General features: G+C 42.0%; 1 non-coding gene across 1 annotated transcript; it reads left to right on the plus strand.

Moving 5' to 3' along the window:
* The first annotated feature begins 14,631 nt into the window (after positions 1-14,631).
* LOC139009733 (U6 spliceosomal RNA) lies at positions 14,632-14,738 on the plus strand. Its single transcript, XR_011471433.1, has one exon. It is a non-coding gene; the product is annotated as a U6 spliceosomal RNA (small nuclear RNA).
* The last annotated feature ends 3,685 nt before the right edge of the window (positions 14,739-18,423 follow it).

Below are 18,423 nucleotides of genomic sequence, written 5' to 3' on the forward strand. Positions count from 1 at the left end.
ACCTGTTATTTGTCAAACATTTGCACTCTTTGGCTGATTCCTAAATTTTTTCATTAACTAAAACACTTTAAGAAAGAAAAAGGGTATCTGCCCACCGAGCAAACTTAAGTGTGCTGGTATAATGACGGTAGCAGAGAATTTTGGAAAGAAAATATTGCCTGAGGATAGAGAGGAGAAAAAGACTCAGTGCTTCTTGGTCTCTCAGAAGGCCACTGTCATGTCCACACGCATGGTTGGCCCAGAGAGCAGCGAGGGAAGAAAGAGGCTCTTGTTGACATCATGAGGGTGGAGAAAGAAGGGAAAGAATATGTAGTACAGAAGGGCAGAGGACACCCAGCTGCTGCAGGGAGAGAACTTTTGTATTTGTTTAACCACATTTCCATGCTAGCTTCATTGTCTCAGGTACATACAGCACACACAAAGGAACTGTGACACCAGACTTAGCATTTCTTTTCATTAATTTGTACAAATTAAAGTTTCTGGCAGTGGGTCCACTATTATTATTGAACATCTCTTTATACAGGGTCCTGGATGGGAGCTGAGGGGATATAAAGATGTTTAAACAAGAATGTAGTCCAGAGTCCACACAATCGAGTCCATTGGTAGCAATTGTGACTATTTGAAATCTTTGCTATGTTTACAAACAGCTAGAATTGCTAGTCCTCTATTCTCTCTCTAGCCTTTAGCCCCTTAATTACTGGACCCAAAAATGGACTACACATACCACTTCATAAATCTTATCCACAAATATAGTCATTTTTGAATCCTAATTCAAAAAATATTTTGTTTCCTCCCATCCCTAACCTTAAGAATAACAGAACAGACAGCAAAGGCCATTGTCCTTGAGAACAACCCTAATGCTTCCCTAACCTCCTTAAGTCTACCATACATTTTCAGGGACATTGATTTTAACAACTGTTTAAGGAAACACTTTGAAATGTTTGCCCTCAAAAGGGGTTGTCATACCTTTGAAGCCCTCCGTATGCATTTCCCAAATTGCCTCCCAATTCCTCATTCCCACACAGTAATAACTAATATCATCACTTCCAACCTTGCTATCATATTAGACTCCTACTTCTCCTTTACTCCCAAATCCCACCGGCTACCCAATCTTCTCTTGATGGTGGAAGTGCGTCCCCACCCCCAACAGACAAGTCCATGGCTCTGCAGTCATGCCACTGGAGGCTGGGCTATGTTCTGAGAAACATGTCAAAAGAAATGTGAAGAATCCCATTTTCCACTTTGGAAAACACTATGGTTTTGTGGGACTGGAATAAAAATGCTAATGTGCTGAGAGTGATCGGGTACTTTGGTTCCTTTGCATTACCAGAGAACCAAGGGAGATCATTGTTGTTTTGGGAGCCAGCCTAGAGAGGGAATACATTGTGCAAATGTGCCTGGAATGCAGGCTGGTGCTGGTCCACCTGGAAGCAGGATCTGGCATGCCTGACTTAGCGTGCAGGAGCTCACAATTACGTCACTTGGTAAAAGAATCAGTCCCTTTTATTTCTTAATATTCGGTCACAGGAAAAAAGTGAGACATCATTAATGGTAGCCAGCATCAACTAAAAAATGGACGTGTGTCAACTAAAACAAAAGTGTGCAACTATAAAAAAAAAAAGTAAGAGCAAAGGGCATCTTTACGAAGGTCAAAAAACTGGATTCATTCAATGAATTCAGTGTTCATTCATTGGCTTTCTTAGTAAATCTCGAATGACTTCTCTCACACATCTTATCAAGGCACAGCTGTGTCACACCACCAATGATGAAGCCGCCACAATGAAAATGTGGTTTGGGAGTTTGGCAGGGAACTCATCACAGGGGAGGTAATGAGGCTTTTGTGACAGTTCACACACATGTGTTGCAATTTCAGCATTGGTAGAGAATAGCATCATCCGTCACTTCTTGTCTCTGAAAAAAATTTTGGTGGCTAATCCCTTGACTGATGACCAGAGACTAAGTTACCCTTTCAGTCCTTCTATATGAGTCAGAGTTCTCCTGAGAAACAGAACCAATGGGACATGTGGCTGTATAGAGAGAGATGGTTTTAAGGAATTGGCTTTTGTGATTGTGGAGACTGGCAAGACCACACTCTGTAGTGTAGGCGGCTGGCTGGAGACTCAGGGAAGAGTGGTTGCAATTTGATTCTGAAGGCCGTTTCCTGGCAGAATTTCTTCTTCCCCAGGGAGAAGGCTTTCAGTTGATTGCATGGGGCCTACCCATCCACATTATGGAAGGCTATTGGCTTTACTTAAAGTCTACTGATTAAAATATTCATCTCTTCTAAAAAATAACTTCACAGAAACGCCTAGAACAATGTTTGATGACATACCTGAGCACCATGGCCCAGCCACATTAACACAGAACATTAACCACCACATGATGCAAGTGGCTTGACCTCTCAGTAAGGGACACTCACCAAGGTGTCACAAGCTGGCTACAAAGGTGGTCTCATGAGAGCTAGGTGGCTGCATCCTGGACATCTGTCCTCGGCGATAACCTTGTCGGTTCTTTTCAAATTAGGCTACTTCTCCAGAAACTATACTCAAGTCCATATTAACCAAAGATGAGGGGAAACTTCTGCTTTGTTTACTTTGCTTTATTTTATTGTAACAAACAGCTAGATTATGGTTTACGATGTAAACTTGCACTCACTTTAAAAATAAATGATACCTTAAGGAAAAATTTTTCTTTCTATACACCTTTATGGGCTGTGTGCCCTAGTCTCTCCCAGAGATAATTCTTCTTAAACTTACATTTCTTGCCATTAGATATAAAAATCGAAGAAGAATTGCTGTGGGAGCTTTTCACTTTGGTCATCTTAAGCTCTTGGCCCCCTCGAATGGGAAATTTTCCATTGGCTGGTTCAATGAAGCTGACCCACAGCCTGACCACTTGGTATTGCTAGGATAGAACACTTTCAACTTCCCTTAGCAAAGTCTACAGGACACAGTTGGGCTTAGTAATTATTAACCCAAGTAGGCAAAGGAGTTAACAGAGGGCTAAGTACAGAGGCCTGAGTCCAAGGTTGGCTCTGCACCCTGCTCCCTTCCTGGCCACTGGAAGACAATGGAGAGAAACATGAAGAAGTGTGAATCCTATATAGCAATCCATCACTGATAAACAAGCTTAGGACAGTGTATTCAGCAGGAGGAATCTTTGAATTAGTGTTTCCAATAAAACAACAGCGTAAGACATTTATTCATCCAACAAACACTTATGGAGCACTCACTATATACTAATAGCACTCTGCTAGGCACGTTGGCTAGGTTATGGCTTGTATTTGGTTGCTTTCAAGAGGTTTGTGGGGAATCAAGCACACATAAAAGGCTGAAGGAGAAGAAGCATCAGCAGTGGGTATCATCCTAAGTGTGCTGTTACATAATTGAATTTGATCATCCATTTTAAGGTTAGTGAAAAACCAATTGTAGAAAGCCTTTAATTTAAAATGGAAAAACTCAATGATTTCCTCCTACTGGAAATTTGGAGAAGAAAATATCCTATTATCTAATAAATTATCGGCATTAAAATGCATTAGTAATCAATCTTTATAACATCTGGTGACAGCTGCATTGCTTATTAAAAACACAAAACAGTCTCCTTTCTCCAAGCATGCTTTTATGGTTCTTTTGAAAAGAAACTCATTAAACTCAACCACAGAAGAAAGTAAGCTGCTTTAGAATAAATTGGTATGTTATAAATAAGGAGATGCTTTGCATAATAGGGCATAAAAGGAAGAAATCACTTTGTTTGGGACAAGGAGAAAAATTTCATACAACCAGGAAGCTAGCTAGAACTGAGAGTTAAGGAAGTAAACTGTAATTATGGAAATGATAGTACAAAAAAAAGCCAAATTCAGAAAATAAGGGGTCTTTCTCTCATTTTTAATACCTTTCTCTTCTTCCCCTGCCTTGCTCTCATTCTAATCAACTCCAGCATATTTTTTTGCTCCTTTCTTTTCTCCTCTGCAGTTTCTGTGTCTTTTGTGTGCACCTTGCCAGTCCCCCCTCGGATTTGAAGTTAGCCTTTCACAGTCACTGGCCGAAGAAAAACCCGATCCACTTACCATGTCTGCCATGGGCCGAACTAGGTGTCTTGGGCAAATCTGTTATCCTTTCCGAACCTCAGTTTCATCAGAGATAAAATGGGACATTACAGCATACCTCACGCGACAGGCACAGGGAAGACTTGCCCCAGGATTGCTCATGGCAAGCCCACTGTTGCACAATTTGATCATTTCTCTAGAAAAGGGAGTTTATATCCTTGACCCCTGATCCCCGAGGCTTGACTGCCTGCTCACTCACTGTATCCACCATCTGCTCCAAACCCTCACATCAACACTATTACCGCCAATTCCCGAAGTCCCCAAACCTGACTGATCATCAGAATCACCTGAAGATCTTTCTCAGCATATAATCCAGGGACCAATTACATCAGATTCTCTGAAACGACTGAATGAGAATCGCAGGGGTGGAAGCAAGGCAGTGATGGCTCATAAACGTCCCCCAACCTGAGGGCAGACCGTCCAGATTGGTAGGTGACAGGTTTAACAAGCAAGAAACTTACCTACGAAGCTTGTCTTCAATGACTGCAAATCAAGTATGTCTCTACTCTGCCCACCAGAATCTTAAGAGCTTATGTAGAGGTTTTTGACAGGGTTTGCTCATGTGTACCACCCGGATGGTCTCAACAGCACTTTCCTCTCTCAAGGCTGCATCATGAAATGGCTCCCCCTATGGCAGTGGTTCTCAACCTTCCTAATGCCGCGACCCTTTAATACAGTTCCTCATGTTGTGGTGACCCCCAACATAAAATTATTTTCGTTGCTACTTCATAACTGTAATTTTGCTACTGTTATGAATTGTAATGTAAATATCTGATATGCAGGATGTATTTTCATTGTTACAAATTGAGCATAATTAAAGCATAGTGATTAATCACAAAACAATATGTAATTATATATGTGTTTTCCGAAGGTCTTAGTTTGACCCCCAAAGGGGTCGCGACCCACAGGTTGAGAACCGCTGCCCTATGGGAACAGAGGGCAGAATGTACATTCCAAGGACAAGGGAGGAGGGGAGGAGCCACCAATATCCCCTGTCCAGCTCAAGGGTCAACTGAGTTCACGTCCTTTCCATGACCTTCTCCAGCAGATGGGACTCAGAGGCTCTGCATGCATTTTTTACAAAACCTCTCCATTTAATTTTTATGTGTTATCAGCCTTGGGCCCCATTCCAAGTCTATTTCCATGTGAGGAGCACTGACGACCCCAACCAATGCCTGCTCTCTGTGGCTGTACTTTCTGGTGGCCAGTAATGTTCCAGATGTGGTTTTCCTCCCCCTGGAGTTGGCTGCACCCTTCTCTGCCCATCACTATCTCACACCTGCTCCTAGCCCTGCCCTTCCTAGGCTGTCCCATCCTCTGCACTGACTGTGCCAAGCCCAGCTTTCCCATAAGCCAGGACAATCTTTGCCTCCTACATACTTTCCCCTGAAACCTAAACACCTGATTTCCTCACATCCAGAGTACATACCTGACCCATGCTTAGCTCTTACTCCTCGGTCACATGACTACTTTCTCCCAAGGCCTCATCCTTTGTACCATGTCAAACAGTCCTTCTAATTAGTCATGCAAATCCCACACAGCAATTTCTCATTCCGGACCCCACTATAAAGGCCCTTCACCCCTTATCAGGAGCCCACTACTCGGGCATCTTTAGCCCTGAAAAGCAAATCTAGCTGGGTTGGGATTTTCCTGCTGGTGCTGAATCAAAGGAATGCAAATGTTTTCTTGGCAAGAGCCCGGGGAAAAGCTTGAGCAATCTCTGAATAAAGACGACGGGCATCCACTCACACAGCTGTGGAACATCTCATTCATTACCCAGACCTGGCTACGACTCAGAGCCTGTCCTTGCCACTGCCACTTCACATCTGTGCATTGTGTTCCTTTCATCAGTGGTCCCTGGGAACTGAAAATACACCACACATGCAATGAACTAGAAGGAAGTGAATCAAGGTAGTGTGTGTGTGTGTGTGTGTGTGTGTGTGTGTGTGTGTGTCTGTGTTCAGTCTTAAGCCTGGTGCTGAAAGGAATGTGCCTGGAACTATGTACTATGCCAGTGTCTGTGAGGAGGGAGCTGCCTTGGGCACAGCTCCAAGAATGAGTACACAAGGGAAGTTGGGGTGAAAAGTGTTTCACCAGGATGTTTTCAGCTACAGGCTCCTAAGTACTCAATTATAATTAGTTCAGACAATAAGGACATTTATCTCATAAAGCAAGAAGACAGAGGAAAGGTGATTCCCCGATTAATGCAACAGTTCAATGAGAACACCCAAGGCTCTTCCCATCTTTTTACCCTGCACGGTGTTGTAATGACCACCCTCAGTGCTGCAAGATTTAGCTGCAACAGATCCAGACATCACCACAGACATGACGGCATCCAGTGAAAATATCGGTGTTTTCCTCCTGCGAGTCTCTTTTTATTAGGGAATGCACTGTTCCTTAAGATCTGCTACATATGCACAGACATACATCCTTTCCTTGTAGGTCCCATTAGCCAGGACTGGCTTGAAGGGAATCTAGGAACATATCTGGGATTTGTGTGGGAAGCTGGATCTACCAGGAAATATGAAGCTATGGGCAGTGGCAGGGGTACAAGGACTGTTGAGTAAACAGCCATAACTGACTGTCCCAGGGACTCAGGACTGGATGGGCAGAGGGATAGAAACATTTTTCCTGCCTGAATGTGTGATGGTTCCTCTTCGTACCACTTTGGAAATGACCATCTCCACATATCTAGGCAGACCTTGGAGGCAAATGGCCAGATACTCAGGCATCGCCATTTGTGGTCACTACTTAAGGACATCAAAATTCTTGTGTACCTTTCTAGACACCAGGAGAAACCTGAAATGCATTATATTCCTAGGGGCAAACACATAAAACCACAAATTCTCTAAAGGCCTGTCTTAGCTCAGTCTTCTAGATCAAAAATGTCATAGTCTCAGTGGCTTAAGCCACATAAATTTATTTTTCACAGCTCCAGGGACTGGGCAGTCCAAGTTTGGGGTGCCAGCGTGGTCAGGATGTGGGCCCTTTTCCAGGTTTGCAGTTGGCCCTCTTGCTTTGTCCTCACAGGGCAGAGAGCAGAAAGAGGAAAAGCAAGCTCGCTTGTGTCTTTTCTTAGCAGAGCACTAATCCCATTCCTATGGGCTCCACCCTCATGGCCTAATCACCCTCCAAAGACCCCATCTCCTAACAGAGGGTTAGGATTTCAAAAGATGAATTATGTGGAAGGGAGGGAGCACACATTCAGAACATAGCAAGGCCAAAGAGAAAAGAGGAGAAACAGTGGGTTCCAGTGCCTGGACTCACAGCTCAACTTCTGGTTAATGGTGGGCGGAGTCCACCGAGCACACTGAATAATCGCTAGATGGAAAGAAAGTAGATAAAGGCACTATTATGAAAGTTAATTTCACTCTAGTGCTGGTGAAGCCTGCAAATTTGTGGATAAGGAGAATTAACTAGGAAGAATGTCAACAGGTAATGGCTGAAGCAGGGACCTACTGGTCTTAACCTGGGCTTGAGTCCAATCCTGTCTGTGCGTCATGGTGTGACCTGATGGGGCTCAGGAGCCACTCTGTGCAGGCTGGAGAAGTTCCCTTGTGATCTCTTTTATATATTAGGTCATCGCCTAAGATATTTGTCTAAATAAAGAGCTCTGTGATTGATAATAAAATGAAACAAAGCAAAACAAAAAAATGATGGAAGGGATGGTCTCAAATCTTCCTTTCAATGTCACTGATCAATGATTTAATGACAAGTAAGTGATAAGTTTTATACATTTATCCACTGTCAATGCCCACCAGCCAAAGACCATCAGGAACATGCCATCCTGGAACAAGCTGGGTTTATTATTCACAGCAGGGAGGGGTAAGCTGGCCAAGAGGAACCTTGAAGCACCTCAGTAAGAGGGTGTCAGAAGGAACCTATTCTAGGGTTTGGGCTTCGTCTGGGTAATTGGCAGATGGGGGAAGGTGGGGAGGGGCAGGAAGCCAGTGCTAAGGAAGCAGGGGTTTGGTCTAGACTGGATGCTGTCAGAAAGTGGGGGAAAGTCTGTGGTTGAGTATATTAATAAAACTTACCTATAGGGAGAGCAGACTAGAGCAAGGATAAAGCTATAATTGGTAAAGAAGCAGCAGTCACTCATTGCAGCTGAGAGAGAGGATGTTTGGTATTTTATGGGCTGCACAGTGGCCTTGTTTGGTCTTACTTCATCACGGTCTCAGAGCGACCTTGTCTGATGTTGTGTTCTGTGAGCTTGTTTACGTGAGCAGAACAATAGGGCCAGCTCCTGGATTACAGCAGCTGCTTTTTATTCTCTCACCTCCTTTAAAAAGATGTGTTTTGAAACAAATCCTTAAATCAACACCTATCCCCTCAGAGTTCCTCAATGCATTCTGATGCTTCTGTGAATAAGTTGAATAAATATTCATGTAAAATACCTTCCTCACCAGGTCTCTCTCACTTCCGTCACCTTATCCCCTGCAGCCTACCCCACCCAGAGGTACCTGAGATTTACCCGAGAGACTTGTCTGCCTTGTGCTCATATCAATGAGAAATCCTGGGAGATACCAAAGAATAAACAAAGAAACCATTTCTAGCCCAGCTGGCATAGCTCAGTGGTTGAGCATCAACCTATGAACCAGGAAGTCAGGATTCAATTCCTGGTCAGGGCACATTCCTGGTTGTGGGCTCAATCTGTTTCTGTCTCTGTCCCTTTTTCTCTCAAATCAATAAAAATATTTTTTTAAAAAGAAATTATATCCATCTTCATTGGTAAGGCCGGGCCATCTTTTCTACTCAGTCTACTGATTCAAATGCTAATCTCTTCCAGATACTCCCTCACAGACACATACCAACTATCTGGGCATCCCTTAGTTCAGTCAAGTTGACACATAAAATTAACCATCACAGCCTCCATTCACACTATGTTCAATAATCTTTATTTAAAAGCCCCAATTTTGTTTGAGGACCTCCCTGCCCCTGCAACATCTCATTAGCAGTCCAGGTGGTTTGCATGAATGCCCCTCCCTCTGCAAATCAATCAGAATAATTTCATCGGGGGTTTTTTTGGCCACCAAGTTTGATTAGTCAATGTGAATACAAAACTTTGCTTTATTCAAGCAGAATGAATCTTCCAACCTGAGAAAAGAACTAGGAAGAAAACTTCAATCTGGGAGACTTGGAGTCTGATCAAATTTCTAGAGCTAATTATCAATCTATAAAAAATATGAGGGAGAAAAGAACATACTAACTACTTTGAGGATGCAATTAGCAATTGTGAGACTCTACAGGAAAAAATGACCTACTTTCCTAGAAGAAAACAGGAGAGAGAGAAAGAGAGGGATAGAAAGAGAAAGAGAAAGAATCTATAGATATAAAGAGATCTAAAAAACCTACTAATCAATCACAGTGTATGGAATTTATTTGAATGCTGAATCAAATAGAAAACACAACCAAGGAGTATAAACTGACAGGGTATTTGATAATATTAATAACTTCAGAAATTCATACTGAAAATCTACATATGAAATAACATCTAGGACTTGCTTCAATAATTTTGGGATGAGGAGGGAAGAGATGGAACAAGATTGCCTGGGTGTTGATAACTGTTGAAGCTGGTGATGGGCATGCTGGGTACATAAGATCTCCTTACTTTTAGATACACTTGAAATTTTGCATTAAAATTTTTAAAATAAAATTAGACCTATACTTTTTTACACAATAATTCAATTTTTGAGGCATGATACAAATTATTTAAAAAGATCTTTACTTTATTTTTTTACATATATTTTTATTGATTTCAGAGATAAAGGGAGAGGGAAAGAGAAATAGAAACATCAATGATGAGAGAGAATCACTGATTAGCTGCCTCCTGCACACCCCACACTGGGGATTGAGCCCACAATTTGGGCATGTGCTCTGACCAGGAATCGAACTGTGAACTCCTGGTTCATAAGTTGACACTCAACCACTGAGCCACGCCTACCCGGGCAAGATGTTTATTTTAAGATTACTTTTTAAAAAATATATATTTTATTGATTTTTTTACAGAGAGGAAGGGAGAGGGATAGAGAGTTAGAAACATCTATGAGAGAGAAACATCGATCAGCTGCCTCCTGCACACCCCCTACTGGGGATGTGCCCACAACCAAGGTACATGCCCTTGACTGGAATCGAACCTGGGACCCCTCAGTCCACAGGCCGACACTCTATCTACTGAGCCAAACCGGTTAGGGCAAGATTACTTTTAATGGAAGGAAACTAAATGCTGAAATACAGGTTAAATAGATTATAGTAATTTCTTTCAACACAGGGGGACAAAAGTAGGTTTACAGTTGTTTTTATGAAAAATAATACAATAATTAATACACAAGAATACAAGAATAAACTGTTTCATGTACTCACAACTATAAACCTACTTTTGCCAAGCCCTGTATAATGATATGCACCCTTTAATTACATCTAGGAATAGTGTGTAAGGACATGGGAATGTGCTTATATAATATTAACTAAAATATAAGTCAAGATTATATTATTTCAAATAAGTGAAACATATATACCAACACAGTGAGATAAGAAGGAATTTAATTCTTCATGAGAAGGAATCAAGTAACTATTTACAAAATGAAAACTAAACCTTTGTTGCAGAGAAATTGAATGAACTTTGCAGAGGTGACCCTGGTAATCTGCTAGTGGTCCTAAATCACTTACTGTGGCCTCAGGACGTCCTCTCTGCCAAAGCCCCTTTCATCGGACAATAAATGTCCCCATGTGGCTGACTGCTAGCCACTGCCCATCAGGCCCAAACATTATTTTTAATCCCTCTGCTCTGGTAGATAATGGTTCCAAATTCCAGGACTAGAGCGATAACGCTTCCCCCAAGCTGTGCACTAGGAGCCAGACGCCATATAGTGTGCCTGTGACGGTGGATAACCCACAGCACTCTACTACTCCTGTTAAATCTAATTTCTCCTGCCTCTGCTGGCCCTGTCTGGCACCTGCAGAAGGATGGTGTCCTGACAGCCCATCTTGATTCTGAGGAGCTTTATCTGCACCTCTTGATTAGCATTCTATTTATATGCAAATAAGGACTTGCCTTCCTTGCTTGTGTATTAATTGCCACTATAAATTGTAGCTCTTTCTAAATCCAGGGAGTTGTGGGATTGTGGGACATAAGGACAGAAAGTGACCTTATAGAATAAGGAGACTTCATTTTAAAGATGAGGAAACTAGGGCTCAGAGTGACCCAGTAGATTCCTCAGGGGGATATTGCTAGTGAGTGCATCCAGACCCAATATGGAGATCTCCACCCTAGAACCCCAGTTCAACTGGAAAAAAAAATCACAGAGTAACAACAGGCCATCAATTATTCTGTGTGTGTGTGTGTGTGTGTGTGTGTGTGTTTGTGTGTGAGAGAGAGAGAGAGAGAGAGAGAGAGACTGACTCAGAAACAGAGGTAAGGAGTGGGAATTTTTAATCATTGGTTTCCAACGGTGGGACTCACCCCCTGAAAGTGGAGATTGTGCTCAGTTAATAATAAATGTAGCCCCTCGATGAACTTCTACTTTTTAAAAATATATATTATTCTTTAAAGAAATGTAGAGGATTAAATTATTTACCATTCAATTGTTACTGTTAAATGAATTAAACATGGAGGCCTTCAAACCCAGGTGGACCCAATTCACTTGGCACCTACATAAGCAAACTACAACCTAAGCCTGTAAATGCCTCAAAGTTACAAAACTGAAACTGAAGGACAACCAGTCACAGTCAACTAGGCTTTAAGCTACAGCCAATCAATCATTTCCTTACTTTGCTTCAGCCTTTTCTCTCTCAGCTCCAGTCAGCCAAGTGTTCCTAACCACTTCCGCTTTGGAGCTGCAGGATTCCGATAGATTTTTGCTCAAATAAACTCTTAACACTTTAAATATGTCTCAATCTGTGGTTTTTAACAATACTAGAAGAAAAAAATCCTATCGAATGCTCAATAAATATTTTAATGTGAAAAGAGAAGGAACCTCATAATAAAAAAAAATTAAGTTTTCTTATAGCATTAAAAAGGTGGGGGGTGGGTTGACAAGGAAATTCTGGGAGGTGTTGAAAGTTCAAGAGTTCATGAGTGGGATGCGCATAGGCAAACTTCTTTATGGTCACCCAGCTCCAATTTCAGTTCCCTTGACATAAACAGCTCTTGGCAATTTCCGTTCACAGCATGCTCTGAAGACATGTGTTGCTGTCAATGGGACCCGGGCTCCCAGCTCTTGAACAAAAAGGTCAAAAAGAGGAGAAAGAGAAACCCCATACAGTGCTCTCCTTTACTCTTCCTCCAAACTGCCAAACAACAAAACTAAAATGATTTCATAGTGAGTTTGATGTCCTGCATTCAAGGGAGAATAATCCATGGATTAGGGGCGGGGGGGGGGGGGGGGGGGGCGGGGAGGGGGTCACAGTACCTCATCCAGTGATGGTGAACCTATGACAGGTGTGTCAGAGGTGACACGCGAACTCATTTTTTTGGTTGATTTTTCTTTGTTAAATGGCATTTAAATATATAAAATAAATATCAAAAATATAAATCTTTGTTTTACTATGGTTGCAAATATCAAAAAATTTCTATATGTGACACGGCATCAGAGTTAAGTTAGGGTTTTTCAAAATGCTGACACACCGAGCTCAAAAGGTTCGCCATCACTGTAAGCAGTAGAGCTCCCTGTGGGATTCTGGGCAACAGTGAGTTGTATAAAGTGTTAGAAGAGGCAATGTGGAAATAGGGCAGGACTGGCTGGGAGGTCGGGATCTCCTTAGGAGGCCGGCAGGTACTGTTTCCTAAGGCAAGGTGAGCCGGCCAGCGCCGAGTTGGAGGACTGCAGCTGGCGTGTTGCCTTCCTTGACAGGTGTTTTCCGGAAGCGCAGGCTGACTTGGGTTCAGCTTTGCGTCCCGGACCGGCCACCGCTTCAGAGTCTTAGTTATTATAGAGTGAGCTAACTGCATCATCCCAGAAACATCCTCAGAATAACCACCAAACTCACTGAGCCCAAAAGACTTAGAAGTACTCAGGGCTCCCAACTGAAGTAAGAAAGTGGGCATTCGGTGGGAGGGGAGAAGTACAGTGTGAAATGGTAGGTTGCATTAGGAGAAAGCAGCAGCCACATCACTATTCCTTCCCCTGGAGCCTGGGTTGCCCACCAGATATGGCAAATGCGCCTCATTGACACCTTTCGAATCTTGCTTTAATTAGGGGAGACCAGCTCCCATGGTGCCTTCTTTGTGTCCCCAGAGAAAACCAATGCATTATTATTCCTCGGCCATCCTGCAAGTTGCTGAGCCTTGAAAGACCCCACGGGCAGCTGCTGGAGCGTTGCTGAGGGGGCAGGGCCACATTTAATTGCTTCCTGTGGAGGCCGGTTAACTGGGCCTTCAGTCTGTATTTAACTCTGCAGCCCGTGATAGACTTCGGCGGTGGGAAAGCGCGCGCCGCTCCTCTGCACACTGTTTTATAACTGACGGGGGAAGATGCCCTTTCGTTCGGTAAATTGTATCTGGCCTTTCCAGCCCAGAGATAATTAATGTTTGTTCTCGTCCAACGGGCAGATTCAAAGAAATACAGCTCCCATTAGCTCCTACTCAATTAAGAAAAATGCTCATCCGCCCCCATGACTCAAACGCTGCTCCCAACTCTGTGAATCACAGGCTGGAAGGACCAGAGAGGTCGTCCTTGCCAACTTTGGTGCTTCAGCCCCCAGCCTAACAATGTCCAGTTCCCCCACCCGACTCAACCCATACCAGCTCTGTACCAGGCACTGCCCTAAACATGTATATGAACCAGCTCTTAAAGGATGAGCATGAACTAGCTGATAAATGATGCTGATACGTCAGCTAATTTAGGCATGGTCACAAATCCATGATCCTGAGTGTCACAGTAACCAACAAAAACTTGCGTATGGGTTCAAGTCTACTCCTGAAACCTATGAGCTGTGTGACCTTGCGCAAGTCACAAGAAGATAACCACATTCTTGCACGGGCATACCTCATTTCACTGCACTTTGCTTCATTGCACTGCACAGATGTTGCGTTTTTTTACAAATTGAAGGCAAGACCCACCACCAGCAAAAAAAAAAAAAATAAGGACTTGCTTTATTGTGGTGGTTTGGAATCAAAGCCACAATTTCTTTGAGGTAGGTTGGTACCTGAACAAAGCCCAATAGAATAAGGTACAGCTCGGGGATAGATGCCACCATGGGGGAGTTCCCCTCACTTTGTTCCCTTTCCTCAGACTATACCCAGGCAGCCACTCCCAAATGCTGATGATCGGTCACCAGTGGCTTGAGAAAAATGGAAAAGAAAAAAAAGAAAGTGGGTCAGCCCAAATCCATCACCATCCTTGAAAATAACACCTGTGATGTCATGTTTCTACATCTGTAATTTGGAGCTGAAAATGACCAATTGTAGGGGTGTTAACTGGAAGTCCTTTATGGAGGACAATTGACTAATATGTCAAAATTTCAAATGCCCATACCCCTTGACCTAGTAATTCTATTTCTAGGGATATATCCTAAAGAATGAGGGAGTGCTCACTTCAGCAGCACATATACTAAAATTGGAACAATACAGAGAAGATTAGCATGGCCCTTACGCAAGGATGACACACAAATTTGTGAAGCATTCCTATTTAAACAAAAAAAAAAGAATGGGGGAAATGTGTGTACAAGGATATTTATGGCCATTATGTCTGTATAAACATAAGATTGGGAATTGACTAAACAAATTATGGTATATTTGTACAATGGAATATTACATTGTTAAAAAATAAAGGCAGCTTTAACTAAATTTAAAGGATACAATTTCCAAGGTATTTTGTCAACTGAAAAAAAAATGAGCAAAGTGTTATTGTTATATTTTTTAAGAAGCGTCTATACTCATTTGCTCATATGTGCATAGAATATGTTTACAAGGAATTCAACAATCTGGTAATAGTTACTGCCTCTGGGTAAGGACTTAAGGTGGCCTGAGGTCAGGAATGAGAGCAATATTTATTTTCTCTTTTTTAATATTAAGCTTGTGTCATAGGAATGAATTAGATGGACTGTGTCCAATCAGTTGAAGGTGGGTCTCGTTCAATCAGTTGAAGGCCTTAAGAGAAAAAGATTGAGCTCTCCCCAAGAAAAAGACAATTCTGCCTCAGAAATGCCTTCTGACTGAAGACTACAACATCAACTCTTCCCTGGGTCTCCAGCTTGCCTACCCTTTGCTTTCAGACTACCAGCCTACAACAATTACATGGCTCCTGTCACCAGACATCACATAGCGCACAACACTCTTGGTATAGCCTCTGCTAACCTCTTATTTATCGGTGTGTGTATGTCCAGTCCAGCTAGCTAGGCTACAAGGTCTGTGTGAACAGGCACCATGTCTACATCATCAATGTGCCTCCGACATCCAACAGAAAACCTACACCAGGAACAAGAGCCCACTAAAGATGTGCTGTTGAATGAAGCAGCACTTTTAGTGACAAAGGTCCTGATGCTAAATCCTTGGGTTTGGTTCATCCACAGATCAGCATCCAAATCAGCTCATCGAAGAGGAGGAACATGAAGGCAAAGGAAAATAAAGAGGAAAAACAACCCTTACCAGTTATTTTCAGTTACTAGGACACTTTACATGTTTCTTCAAGCACAGCCACCTAAAGACTGTCAAAGGCAATTCATTGTTCACATTTAATTGAGCAGGACACCGTAGTGAATTTCCACAACATAAGACTTAGTTTACCTATTTTAAAATTAAAATCAAGAATTCCCTTTTAAAATAAAATATATTTAAATAGAATAAAATATAAAGAAAAATGTTATCTGTGATTATCACTCTCTATTAGATCTCAGATGTCTGTAGAGTTTCATTGTCCTTTTTTTTTTTTTTTTGTATTCCAGAGAGGAAGGGAGAGGGAGAGAGAGAGATAGAAACATCAATGATGAGAGAGAATCATTGATCGGCTGTCTCCTGCATACCCCACACTGGGGATCGAGCCCGCAACCCAGACACATGCCCCAACCGGGAATCAAACCATGATCTCCTGGTTCATAGGTCGACATTCAACACTGAGCCACTCCAGCCAGGCTCATTGTCACCTTAGGATATGTTTTTATTGATTTTAGAGGAGAGGAAGGGGAAAGGAAAGAGACAGAGAGAAACTTCCATCGGTTGCCTCCCTTACATGTCCTGACCAGGGATTGAACTGCAACCTGGGTATATGCCCTGACCAGGAATCAAACCTGAGACCTTTCCGTGTATGGGATGACACTCCAACAAACTGAGCCACACCAGCCAGGGCTCATTGTCCATTTTAAAGAGGAAATTATGACCCTCAACTCCAGGATCAAAATACCATTCCTGAAAATCAGACTAAATCCTAGGTTAAAAACCTCCGCTGACATCTTTCACAAAAGATTTTTATCATTTGCAAGGATTAAAGGATTACAAGATTATAAAATTAATTCATCTTTGACAAATCATCTGAATCCTATGGTTTAGTTTTCTGATCAATAAGATTATTTTCAATGAGCACCAACACCAGCAATTCTGTCCCCTGAGAAAACTGATTTATAACCATGTCAAATGGAGATTTTCTTTTACTTCCTGTTTTTACTGTTCTGTCTTCAGCTGCCAACCCAGAATTTAGAGGCTGTCCCCTGAGAGCCAGGAGGCAGAATAGTCTGAGGCCTTCAGAGGTCATCCTTGAAAGCAGGAAATACTCAGCTTTGACCTGGTCTATTGAAATCAATATGACGTGGCATAGAGAAAGGAAGCAGGTGGTGGAGTACAGTTACATCAATATTTTTCTTTATTATATAATTGGCATTAAATTCTGTTACAAGAGGATTAAATGGACCATGAGAGATACAAAAATATATATGATGAATCATATCCCAAATGAATTCTAATCAACACTATAGGTTTTGTGGTACAGACTTCATTTTCTTTTAATACAGTTATCTTATTTCCACTCTGTGGAAAAATACAGTCTAAAGCATAAAGAAGAGAAATATGATCTGTGAGTCCCATCACCAAAAGACACAACTATTAACATGTCAGCATATTTGATCACAATAATTTCTCTCTGTGTTTTTCTATATAATTGTGAATCTTGCTTTTCCACTTAACACTATCCTATATAATAAAAAGCTAACATGCAAATGACTGAACAGCGGAAGGACTGGTCACTATGACATGCACTGACCCCCAGGGGGCAGACACTCAACACAGGAGTTGCCCCCTAGTGGTAAGTGCACTACCACAGGGGGAGCACCACTCAGCCAGAAGCCAGGCTCACGGCTGGGAGCGCAGTGGGCGAGAGGGCTCAGGCAGGGCTGAGGGAACCCCCCAAGTGCACGAATTTCATGCTGGGCCTCTAGTAATAAAATAATTGACTATGTTATTATAACATACTCTTCCTTATAGGGACTCATATTATCCTCATTTTTTACATAAAGCTTTTTCTAAGGCCCCAGAGCTAGTAAGCAATAGAGCTAATACTCTAACCCACCTCCAAAACCCATGCTCTGCCTACTATGTCCCACTCCTTAAAAATAGTCATTCCTTTTGGACCAGTAAATCACCTTTTAGAAATCCATATGGACTCTGAAATGTACAAGACAAGTCTGGAACATCTTGAAATGCAGAAAAGCAAGGAACTATTAAAGACTAAACAGGTCATGTCAAAAGATAGCCAACTTCAGTCAAAAGGGCACATATGACTAGCAAAAAGAATAATAATCAATTAAACAATTAAAATGTTAAATACATTAAAAAAACTCATGCATTCAGACTAATGCTTTTTAAAAAACGTGTAGGTTGTTATAAGTTTACAAACTCATTACTCTGAAAATTTATAAATATGTAGAAAGAATCAAGAATTTATCCTGCTTTTCCTATACAAGTTATATTTCAGAGCAGCCTAATAATTGATGAGGATAAATTCTTTTTTATAGAAGAGTGATGGCTAATTAATGCAGAAGGAATGATGTAGTGGGGGGGGCGGGGAGTGCCATTTCAATCCTTAATGAGACACTGGATCTAGGCCACAGTTGTCAGGGAACGCTGCAGCCCCAGGTGAAATGTTTATAAGAAACTCGCAGAGGACGGGGCATGCTGACACCACTGACATGACTGAAAGTGAGGCCACCTGACAGCATGAGCTCCCGATATGACTTAACAGAAAGTTCACGGGATAAGGAATATCATGACCTAAAAAAAACATTTGAACTTTAGTCGAATAAGCCTCAGACCTAACTATGTTTATGGGAAATACAGAGAACAGAGGCACAAGTCAAAGACATCCTAGAAAAACAATGGTGCAATTCTAGAA

Source organism: Myotis yumanensis, unplaced genomic scaffold (assembly GCF_028538775.1).
Source record: "Myotis yumanensis isolate MYYU_CA2020_CCGP unplaced genomic scaffold, mMyoYum1.0.hap1 SCAF_4, whole genome shotgun sequence".
Taxonomy (NCBI): domain Eukaryota; kingdom Metazoa; phylum Chordata; class Mammalia; order Chiroptera; family Vespertilionidae; genus Myotis; species Myotis yumanensis.